The sequence below is a fragment of the Medicago sativa genome, chromosome 6, assembly GCF_051527215.1.
Source record: "Medicago sativa cultivar Bolivia chromosome 6, Bolivia_mono, whole genome shotgun sequence".
Classification (NCBI taxonomy): Eukaryota; Viridiplantae; Streptophyta; class Magnoliopsida; order Fabales; family Fabaceae; genus Medicago; species Medicago sativa.
This window is the reverse complement of record NC_140754.1, coordinates 41,123,860-41,135,598: the sequence shown is the minus strand read 5'-3', so window position 1 is coordinate 41,135,598 and position 11,739 is coordinate 41,123,860. Positions and strand designations below refer to the sequence as shown.

The following is an 11,739-nucleotide window of genomic DNA, read 5'->3' as shown; positions in this document are numbered from 1 at the left end:
ATGAGATTGTGCATTGATATAATTCATTCAGATTAACCAAGAATAGATTCAAGGCATCTGTAATTCATTTACAAGAATTTTTAATTGATCTCACCTCAGGTATATGCCTCGTGATGAAGGACCTGTCATCAGCAATCATATAAAAGACATAAGTTTGCCAATTTCCAGAGCTTGGTCTTAGTAACACGTAAACTTCCATATTTTGTTTTTGAACTTTAGTTGTGCATGTCTAATTTGAGATTACATATGCAATACAACAACTATTCAATGATAAAAGAAATCTTGACTTATTTTTTAAGCCATGCAACCTTCACATACATGATTGTCCGAACCTAAATAGAAAAGCTTAAGGAGTGTATTAAAATATCATTCTTAAGGAGCGTATAAACCCTCAACAAGTTTACAACTCTAGGTATCAAAATAAAGTAATTGTACTTTCAAAGTTTACTCCATAAACTCATGTTATTTTATCCCCAAACATTCCTAATACAATGGTGGTTACAATATTTCTTTATCAAAATAAAATGCAACAGTGAAATACTAAACACTCCGTTGTTGACGACCTAGATATAAGCGGCCATGTTTTACAACATTGGTACCAATATAATTCTATTCTATGCAATATACAAAGTTCATTTCCACCAGCTACATGCAAATTTACTTTGTTATTCGACAAAAATCTTCATTATTTATTTATAATTCAATTTGCAATCTAACTTAATGGGTTTTAATGTGGCATGGCATGAACCAACTCTCTATGAGATGTGAAGGACATGGATTGTTATACATGTAATAAACCTCTCGTGAAAGAGACTTTGGAATTAAATGCTTAAAATCTAACTTGTTTTTATAGGAGGGAAAGGTGAAATATAAATGGAAGAATATAAATTCACCTGTTTTTCCAGATTGTTGAATCTTTATCTGATACTGCGCACATGGAATGTTTTGTTACTCTTGTATATATTCAAAAGCCCTGTCATAGAGTGTATGATTTAAGTCAATATGGATATTACAAAATTATCATTTACTAAGTTTCCGTGAATGTAAAGAATTAGTAAATTACTAACTTTTGAACTTCATAAGCCCCCCTTGTCTTGTGGAAAATTTATCTTTAGGTAAATTAGCAATGGGAACTGAGCTATGGACTCACAGGAAATCCCTCATACACATCAGAAATGCAACCAAAAACCTGCATTATACTTATGATAAACCTGAAGTGTGAGTGCAATGTAGAACTATATTTACTATAAAAGAAAACATGAAAAAAGCAAGCCATTGGTTAGATACCAAATGTGTATAGTGTGACATGAAAGTGTAAACAAAATATAAACGGAACTCATGAAAAACATAAATATTGCTTTTTGTCCAAAGCAACCCATTCATTGTAGAATCATCCAAATGACTTCAACCCTATATGCTTTCCTGCTCTACACAACAAAATGATACCAACATTTGATATAAATCTGATTGCAAAAGACAGTAAAGTTTGATTGTGTCTAATTTTCGAACACCAAAAATGAAAAAGAATAAAAGTGACTCACAGAATTAGGGTTGAGAAGAGAGAGACAACCTGATGGAGAATTCCTGCTATTGGAATCAAAATATGATTGTTTGATCAATTGTGAGGCAATGTATAGTATTGTAGATTGTAGATTGAGACCGAGTAAAAATTCTGTTGGGGAAATAGCCTTATTCTGCGGAAAAAACTAACAACTACACTAAAGGCAAGGTCAAAGCAAAACCATATTTTAACAATAATCTCATAAAGAAAGGTAAAAAAACGTTATAGGGAAAAACGAATGGTCAAAGAAAAACAGAATTCACAAAATTTGTTTATATTTCCATTTTTGTTATGAATACTAGCGTCGTCCTACCTGTGCATGTCTTGCTTTTTCTACTGCTCAAACATATGTATATATTTGACTATTTTTTTTTTTTTGTATAAATTAATATAAAATATGCATACACGAATATAATTTTATTTCAAAAAAAAATATGAATATAATTTATTTAACACCATGTAAAAGAGTAATATATATATAAAGCTTATGATATAAAAAATAAAAAGACTGAATTGCTGCATTATTAATTTGATAATGTGTTAGGGTATTTTTTTTTTGGCTTAATTGCACTTTTGCCCCCTATATTTTGCCAATTGTGCGATTTTGCACCCCATTGCTTCAAACGAGCGATTGAGCACCCTATATTTTGCCAATTGTGCGATTTTGCACCCCATTGTTTCAAACGAGCGATTTTGCACCCCATAGTTTTCCCCATTTCTGATTTTGCACCCCAAAAAATCATAAAAAAATTCATTTTTTTCCAAAAAATTTTAAAAATCAATTTTTTTTTTTTAAAAAGTACATAAATCAATAGTTCAATTAAAATTTACGTTATTTTTTAAAATTTAATCACCAACTAATTCAAATAAAAACAGAATAATTATTATGATTATCCTTATTTAGTTATCCGTGTAGAAAGGAAAGTAAAAAATCAAAAACAAAAAATCAATCCTTCTGTCAAGAACTATATAATGTCATTCACTTGGTTATGCCCACGTTTATATATATGACCCATTGTGTGAACATGTTTTATTATTAAGGCACCTTAGGGCCGGTCCAACACATTGAGTCTCAAGACGAAATCCAAAATGATGCCTTCTAAGTTATTCTTAGTTTGTGCAAAAAAAGAAGTTATTAATTGCATTTGTTTTACAAAAGTAATATTTTAATTCAAATTTCACTTGTCTAACTTTTTTTTGGTTGCAAAATCATTCATTAAATTATTGTAATTGATTTCGTTTAACAACTGTTTTTCAATCATTAACAAAACAAATCCATTTAATCTTTGTGGACACAATGTTGATCTTAAATAATATATTATTAAGTTTAATTTTAAATTTTATTTTCGAAAGAAGCAACGACTATAGGAATTGCTGGCATTATTCTATAAGCAATATACGCATTTGAAAATGAATTAAGTTTTTGAATATAATTAAGTATTAAGTATATCAATTGGTATATCATTTTCCACTTGTATTATTTCTCTTAAAACTTCCAGCTTCATAAATAAATGATGCCTTCTAAGTTATTCTTAGTTTGTTACCAATAAAAAAAAGGCCTAGTTAGCCTATAGCTTGGGCCGGCCCTGAGGCACATACAACTTGATGTCTTGTTGTGAATATTGATGACGGAGCATCATATGATATTTTTGGTTATGTTTTTTTATCTGTCCGATGAAGATTGATGAAAGGCAACAGTGGCAAAAAGTGCTTTGGTACGGCGCCGATGAGACATCGCAGTGGAACGAAAGGTGTTTGTAGGCTTATTAGCATTCCAATACCCAAGTCAGTATTGGAACTGAGAAAGAGTGTGTAGAAAGTGTTGTGAAAGTGAATCATACCTTGAGGGTGAAACAATGTCACCCTTATATAGGTACGGTTAGAGGATACGTGTAGCGTGATCCTTGCGCGGGGACGTGCTTGTATGCGATGTGGTGCATTAAAGTTGGCGTGTTTTCAGGCGCAGAGTCTTAAGCCGGTGTAAGTTCAGGCCACGCGACAGCATTGGATTGGTCTTTTACCCGGTCCAGAACAGTTTCCCCCCAAGTCCTTCATGCCTTTAAGGCACAATGACTTTTAGCTGTAATGAGAGGTGCATGATAGGGCACCTGCAAACGATGTTGCCTCCGAAGTTTTTGCTTAATTAGAGATTTCTTGTCCTTCTGTTTCGAGGAAGGTGACGCTAGTAATAAGCAAGTGGGGTATTTGGCATTTTATGCTTCAAATCGAAACATTTTGATGGGATGATCGTTCTTCTTGCTTTACATGTATCAGCTTCTTGAGTTAAACGCATCCAGGGAAATGTACTTTACGCACGAGTCATATTGACTGCGTTTCGTTTTTTCCAATGCCATTTACAGCCGCTTAGATCGCGGCTCTCTGTTTCCCCTTCATTTGGTCCGTTGATTTGAATAGTCCAAAGGCTATTTAAAAGGGGTAACCTCTCCTTCTTCTTATTATTATGCCATCATTCTTTGTCGACGTGTTTTTGGGGAACATTTTCCTTTTCCCTCGGAGTTTCCTTTTCTATTTATTTTCTGGGTTGAATGAGAAAGATGATTGTTTCCTTTGTGGGTTATGGGAATTTGACAGGTTTTTCGTTTCAGTATGGTGATTGGTTTCATGCACTTGTTATGGCGACATTCATCAGAAAGGAGAGAACTACGTTGGTCGAAAAGTTCGTCAAAGCCGAGTCAGAACGGTCGATTTCGGACGAGGCTACTGCTCCGGCTCCAAAAATTGCAGCTGAAACTGTGTATGTTGTGGCAAAGATAAAGGACTCATTGTACTTCCTCCCGTTATATCCAGGATCTTTTGGCTTGCTGGCGCCAGGCTTCCTCCGTTCGAGTTTTCTGTCATCCGGTGGATTTTGCCGATTAGTCTTGTTGTTGCGGATGACCGGAAAATGATTAACCTGCAAAAATAACAAACTGTGAAATAAACCTGAGGCGTGACTACGTCACTGGACTAAGGAATTATCCGCAGAATTGCGCAATTCCCCCAGAATACAACAAGTTCTTCCCGGCGATAATCATACCGAGGCTATCAAGACACGAGAAAAATTATTGACATAGTAACTCAGGCACTTAGTTTAATTTATAAAATTGAAGGAAGAAAAGTAGAACAATATATATTTTCTCTTTTTTTTATCCGAAAAAGCAATGTAGCTGAGTTAATATAGAAGGAATATATTTTCTCCCGTTGGAAAACGGTTCTTCCCATTAAAAGGCAACATTCTATATTACTTGTTAATAATAATGATAATAACAGCCCAACAAATGAGAAGTTTATGAATAGGAAGGTAACGTATACGGTCAGCAAAATTCAAGGGTAGCTAATTATTGAGAAAACCAAATCAAATTCATTTGAAAAGTGATTGTTCCTAATAAATACGGAGCAGGAAGAGTAATTAAAAAGGAGGTTCTACAAATCATGGTAAAATGGCAATGTAATATCCTGTCAAAATGAGCTTCTTATGCATAAGTCAACAAAGTTAATTTTCTCTCAATAAAATTAATTAAACCATTTATTTTTAATAAAATAGAATAGAATAAAATAACTTTTGAAATATCTCAAATATACAACAATCCCCCACATATTTCAAAAGTTTTAAATTAAACTATTTTGCCTGAGTCACCTTTGAGTATGATGCATCAAACTGGTGTAACAAGCTATATGAACCAGTGCTAGAATGATAAACTTAACACACAGTGAATTGGTGTAGCAAGCTATATGAACCAAAGACACTTGGCGTATGTTAGAGGTGTATCACTCGCATCACACCCCCACAATTCTCGTGTTATCGCTGTGTTGCGCATTTAGGCCGTGCGCGTGTCTGGTTTTCATGAGTGCTCTAGAGACCCGCCACGGTCTCATGCAAGCGGCCCCACTTGACACTCATATAGGTGATTCCATCTAGTGCATGCTACAACCACGCACCACCCATAAGGGTTTATGGTAATCATTAAAAGCATATAAAGCTTACCCTCAAATTTAAAATTTAATTAGCACTTCTCATTGGCATAACACTATAGGAAAAAGAGAAAACAATTTAGTGCTAACATAACTAACAAGTGACTTGTTTTTCCCATATGAACCTTTTTCATGGGATCTCCAATCATAAAGGTTGGGTTCCCATCACTTGTCGTTTTCAAGTGGCATAGTCTTATTTCCTTCATTTTCTTCCTGGGGTTTTTGTCAACGAATTCGTTAAACTCTCAAATATTGACTAAGACGTCTCTTAGTCAATTAATCTCATATTTCATCAAGTATATAAAAATAACTCGGATTGCACAATAAGTTTATACAAGTCTGCTTAGTTGTCTACTAAGCGACAACTTATTCATCAATGAGATAAATCAAGTTATAGATTTATTCTTATTGGATTTATATCTAATTAACATCATTGTATTATTTGAATACAATGGCTCATCCTCTCTAAATAATATCACATGTGTTGTCAAATCAACTTCTATATGGTTGATCAAGTCTACTTAGATGAATTCCAAGCGACACCATATCCACAAAGGAAAAACTAGATCCAACGATGAAGTTATTATCCAAGTCTACCAAAAAAAAAAAAACTTTCAGGCAACAAACCCCCACATTGGATTAATATAATACAATGTGTAGATTTATTGTACATATCAACTTGAATAATTTTTTTTTTTTATGTAACAACATTGTCACAATGGCGAAAACAAATCCCCATAAATAACATAAGCAAAGTTTTAACTAGTGATTCAAAGGACAACATGTCACACTCTAAATTATTTCTGGTTCAAGAGTATGTGCCATTCCAAAAATAGTATTAGTACCAAGACTTGATCACATAATTTGGTAGAAAGCAAATTTAGAAGTCTATCCTCTGAATACATTTCATAAACTTTTCATTAATGTCTCTTGGCAATACACTTCAAATCATATAACCATTGTCAACTATTCAATTTCAAGTTAAATATTATTTTAGCATATCAACAAATACATATGAAACACATTTTATTGCACGACAATTGACAAGAAAACATATGCATGCAGTCATTATCATAATTTGAATATAATGATTTCTCATGATTTGTAATTGAAACAAATAAGACACATATTTTTAACAAGAATTAAACAATAAGTCAAAATAGATAGAACCTGGTAGAAGTATATAGCTTTCAAACACTTAATCGTCTTTTCCCTGGCTCCCTCCTCTGAAGGCAAACCTCCACCTCTTCACGTAGTGAAAAATAGAACAGCACTAACATCTAATATTAGACATAATTGTTTGGATAAGTGACCACCGTCGTAAGACCGGTGACAACTAGAATCAGCAACCCATTTCACCATTGCATAATCTTTTTCGGTCATAATTCCTTAGATTGTTGTTGCGGATGACCGGAAAATGATTAACCTGCAAAAATAACAAACTGTGAAATAAACCTGAGGCGTGACTACGTCACTGGACTAAGGAATTATCCGCAGAATTGCGCAATTCCCCCAGAATACAACAGGTTCTTCCCGGCGATAATCGTACCGAGGCTATCAAGACACGAGAAAAATTATTGACATAGTAACTCAGGCACTTAGTTTAATTTATAAAATTGAAGGAAGAAAAGTAGAACAATATATATTTTCTCTTTTTTTTATCCGAAAAAGCAATGTAGCTGAGTTAATATAGAAGGAATATATTTTCTCCCGTTGGAAAACGGTTCTTCCCATTAAAAGGCAACATTCTATATTACTTGTTAATAATAATGATAATAACAGCCCAACAAATGAGAAGTTTATGAATAGGAAGGTAACGTATACGGTCAGCAAAATTCAAGGGTAGCTAATTATTGAGAAAACCAAATCAAATTCATTTGAAAAGTGATTGTTCCTAATAAATACGGAGCAGGAAGAGTAATTAAAAAGGAGGTTCTACAAATCATGGTAAAATGGCAACGTAATATCCTGTCAAAATGAGCTTCTTATGCATAAGTCAACAAAGTTAATTTTCTCTCAATAAAATTAATTAAACCATTTATTTTTAATAAAATAGAATAGAATAAAATAACTTTTGAAATATCTCAAATATACAACAAGTCTTCCATAAATTCTCCAACTTTCCAGCGATATACTTGGAAGGGTATGGATTATCCCCCCTTGTTCAATACTAGTCAACCCTGAAGGTTAACCTTACACACTTCTAACCCTCAAACATAAGCCTCATTCGCAATCTTAATTGAAAGTGTGTCTCCACGAATTGATGGTGTTTGAAGCGGTTCAGAGAATTGTACATGAGGTCCTTTGGCACCCTCTGCAAAGGTAGCAGCCACTACAGAAGGAGAAAGTGTTGCATGCGCGAATGATTTTGAAGAAAAAGCCATCGCTGAAGAGGAAATCAGTGCATGCACGTGTCGTAGAGGAGAAACCGAAGTCGCATGTTCAGCCTGCCAATCAAACATGGTGAGGCACGCGATGCAGTAATCAGACTGATTTGAGAAATCCAAACAGGAGAAAGAAATGGCTTCAAAACAATCTCACCAAAGGCAATCATGTTTGAACAACAACCAACACTTAATTGCTAGGATATATTCCAATTGTAAACAATCAGAAGTCAGAACCGAACAAAAATAACAAGCCATCAATCACAAAAGTTTGGAAAATTGGATCAATCAATTTGACAAGAGAGGGGGGGGGGGGGGGGGGGGGGGGGGGGGTTCATGCTGGGAGATCCCTAGCTGACCGTGTTTTTCCAAATTCATTGTAGGGTAAAAATGTGGAAGGAGGAATCACCAATGAAGCATTATGACACTTTAGATGAGGTAAATGGGCTATTACTTATGTTTGGGCTGAGTTAGGAGCTAATGCTTGATATCTAACTACATAAATTGACTTCATTTGTTCTTTGTTTTTCTTCTAACTTACTGATGGTTCTTTTTGGAAGTTGGATATATGTTTGTAAGGGAAGGATTTTATCAGGCATATGGAAGAAAAGTCATTCAAACAAGATGTGGAATACCAAGATGGATATATGTCTGCATTCATGTCCAAGTTGGATATAAGTCTCGATTTTTGGTTCTTATTTTTTAGTTAACTCAAGTGTACCTTTCATATTTTTTTAATTTTTTATGGAGAATATCATAAAAATCTCATTAATTTCTATTTTTTTAGAATTGTTAAACATATATTAATGTTCTTTGACATTAAGTTAGTTCGATCAAAAAATTCTTTGGTGCTTTATTCAATAGATCTTTCCTACAAGCGGTTCTTGTAACAATTGCAATGTTCTTTGTCACACAGCAATCATTCATAAGGATTTACACTAATAATTACCCAAAATGGCACTGCTGAAACACAAATTGACCATGTACTCTATCCTCTGATATTTGCAAACTATCAACATATTTTTGGTCTTGGCACATACACCCTTCAAAACAAATCATTTCTCATTTGAATCTTGAATGTGCTAGCACATTCATCACATACTTACAACAATCTTCGTTATGCATATGTTGTTTGATGACACCCTGTCATCCTAGTTTATTAGGCACTTTTTATGTAATGTTTGGGCCATTTTTGATGTAATTCTGGGAGCTAGAAGCCACAAAGGAGGAAAAACACAAGTTTGAGGAAGTCAGGAATCGGTCACCGTTATTTCCAATCAACCACCGATTTTGCTGCTGAATTTCCAACTTTCAACACTGGAAAAATCGGCTACCGATGGCCTTGCATCGGCTACCAATTCTGCCTTTTTTGGATCGCATATTTTGGGCTTTAGTGAGCAATCGGTTACCGATTGGATGCCATCGGTAACCGATTTTGCCTGTGTCTATTTAAAGGAACTCGGTCTCAGACTTAAGGGGACGATTTTTTGGAGATCAAAAGGCATAGAAACACATAGGAGAGCGATTTGGAGCGACTTGGAACATCATTGAAGGAGTTTTAACAAGGTTTATTCATGAATTCACCTTGTAATTCTTCTTTTATTGTTTATTGCTTGATTATGTGTAACTAAACCCTCCTTTGTTGGGGATGAGTAGACCTAGATGAACATGTTTATTATGACCTAGTTTATTTTATTGATTGAAATTCATATGATTGTTTCTCTTATTTCCGTTTTTAATGCTTTTTATTGTGTCGGCCGCCTTTAAATTGATTCATGGTTTATTTTGTGATACGGAAGTGGAATTGATAAACGCTTTGAAATAAGAGATCCTTGCCTTTGTAATCTAGGAATAGATACAAACCCTTGGAATCATTAAGAGAATTCTTGTTTGTTAATGCTTAACCCTAATCTTCAAATTCACTAAGGAATTAGGTCTTTATTTTAGGTTTAAAGTTTTTGTCACTAAGGAATTAGGGCAAGAATAAATTAGATAATTCGGTAACAATCATACGAGTCGATTCAATAGTTGAGACTAAGTTATTAGCTTTTCATGGTCATCTAGCGAAACTCATCCCTAGCATCTTTCTCCCATTAATCTTAATCACTTTATTTTCCGTTATTTTAACTATTGTTTAAAAACCAAAAGATTAACTTTTTGTTCGATTAAGTTCTAAATACAATTCAATAGCATAACGCAATCCTCGAGTTCGACACTCGGTTTTACCGTTTTAACTTTACTACTTGAACGATTTCGTACACTTGCGAAATACGCCATCATTGTCTTTTGGGCTTTTCCTTTCATGCAGTGTTAGCCGATTCATCGCTCGGTCCAAAAAACATACTTATCTTTTCTTGTGTCTCAATGCCAATAATTTCCATGCCCGTAATCCTCTCCATCTCCACCATTATTTTGATTTACTTATCCTTGTTTTTCTCACCAATGAAGTTAACGCTGAATGGAGGTTCCGAGTTGGGATTATTGAGTATTTTACTTTCACAACGAGGTACCTGTCTTTACCATGCTATCGCTTATATTAACCGGAACTATTTGGACATCTCTTTACCTTTTGTCGTCAATCCATGTTATATGTTACTCTGTCACTGCTTATTGATTTGTTACCGAGTCCCCAAGATGGTTTATTATGCAAGGCCAAAAGAAAGAAATTTTTAAAATGCTCAAAAGAGTTTCATGTGAAGAAAATGTTGATGATCGTAACGTTAATCTTACTTCAAGTTTACAAAAACCACCAACAAAAGAAAAGGTTTCAATTTTTCAACTTTACTCTTCAATATGTCAATTATTTCATGAAAAAAGGGATCTTATAAGAGTGATAGTTGTAATGCTTCTTAGAATTGGAATGGTTTTTATTCTGGTTTGCCACTGTACGTTGGAAATTTAGGATTCAACAACTACTTGGCCGTTGTTTTTAGTTCCTCAGTGGAAATACCTTCATGTGTAGCAAGTAGCAACTTATTTCTTGGAAAACTATAGAAGAAAATCTTCAATTCTTGTTTTCTCAATCTTAGGTGGAATTTGTTGTGTGATGTGAACCGACACAAAATTGTATAAAATCTCGTAAAATAGACCTATAATCGTTGATTTTTTAAATTTTGGGGGTGGGCCGTGGCCCACCTCAGCCCATGAAGGGCTCCGCCACTGATTCATATGATTATTGAGTCCAATGACACAGTCATGTTATGACCTCCACCAAGTCAATTAAGCTTCAGTCATGCAAATAACAATGCAATTTGAAGCCATACTTTTAGATTATATTTTAGCTTATGTTGAAGCAGTGGCGGAGCCAGGATTAGTATCAAGCCTAGGCAAAACAATTTTGCAACACATTTATAGGGGTTTACATGAGAAATTGCAAGCAAATAATAAAAAAATCTAAATAAATTGCCCAATTCATAACGGTTTATATAAGAAATTTAGAGGAATTTATGTAAGAAATTGCAACAAAAATTGGGTCGGAGCCCGGGCGCGTGCCCGGGGTCGGCGGGCGGTGAAACCGCCGCTGCATTGAAGACAACCTAGCTAGTTGACAAAAAAAAATTAACTTTAAGAGGATATTGACTCAGGACAGATGTGTGACTCCTAAATTGTCATCCAAAGGATTCATGTCACAGATGTGTCTTAGAACCAAACCACTAAGGATCCGAAATAAATCAACGACTCTTGGATAAAATTTATATGTACCGACTCTGATTATAGCAATATGCCAATCTTTAAACTGTAACCTAAGATCAATTCACAATATAAGTGTATCACTTCCTAGTGCGAAGAGCATTCAACACAAAACATATGAAAATTAAATAT

The 11,739-nt window shown here is 34.4% G+C and overlaps 1 pseudogene; it reads left to right on the top strand.

Moving 5' to 3' along the window:
• Window positions 1-10,185: 10,185 nt before the first annotated feature.
• Window positions 10,186-10,969, top strand: LOC146915181 (organic cation/carnitine transporter 2-like; annotated as a pseudogene).
• Window positions 10,970-11,739: the final 770 nt, after the last annotated feature.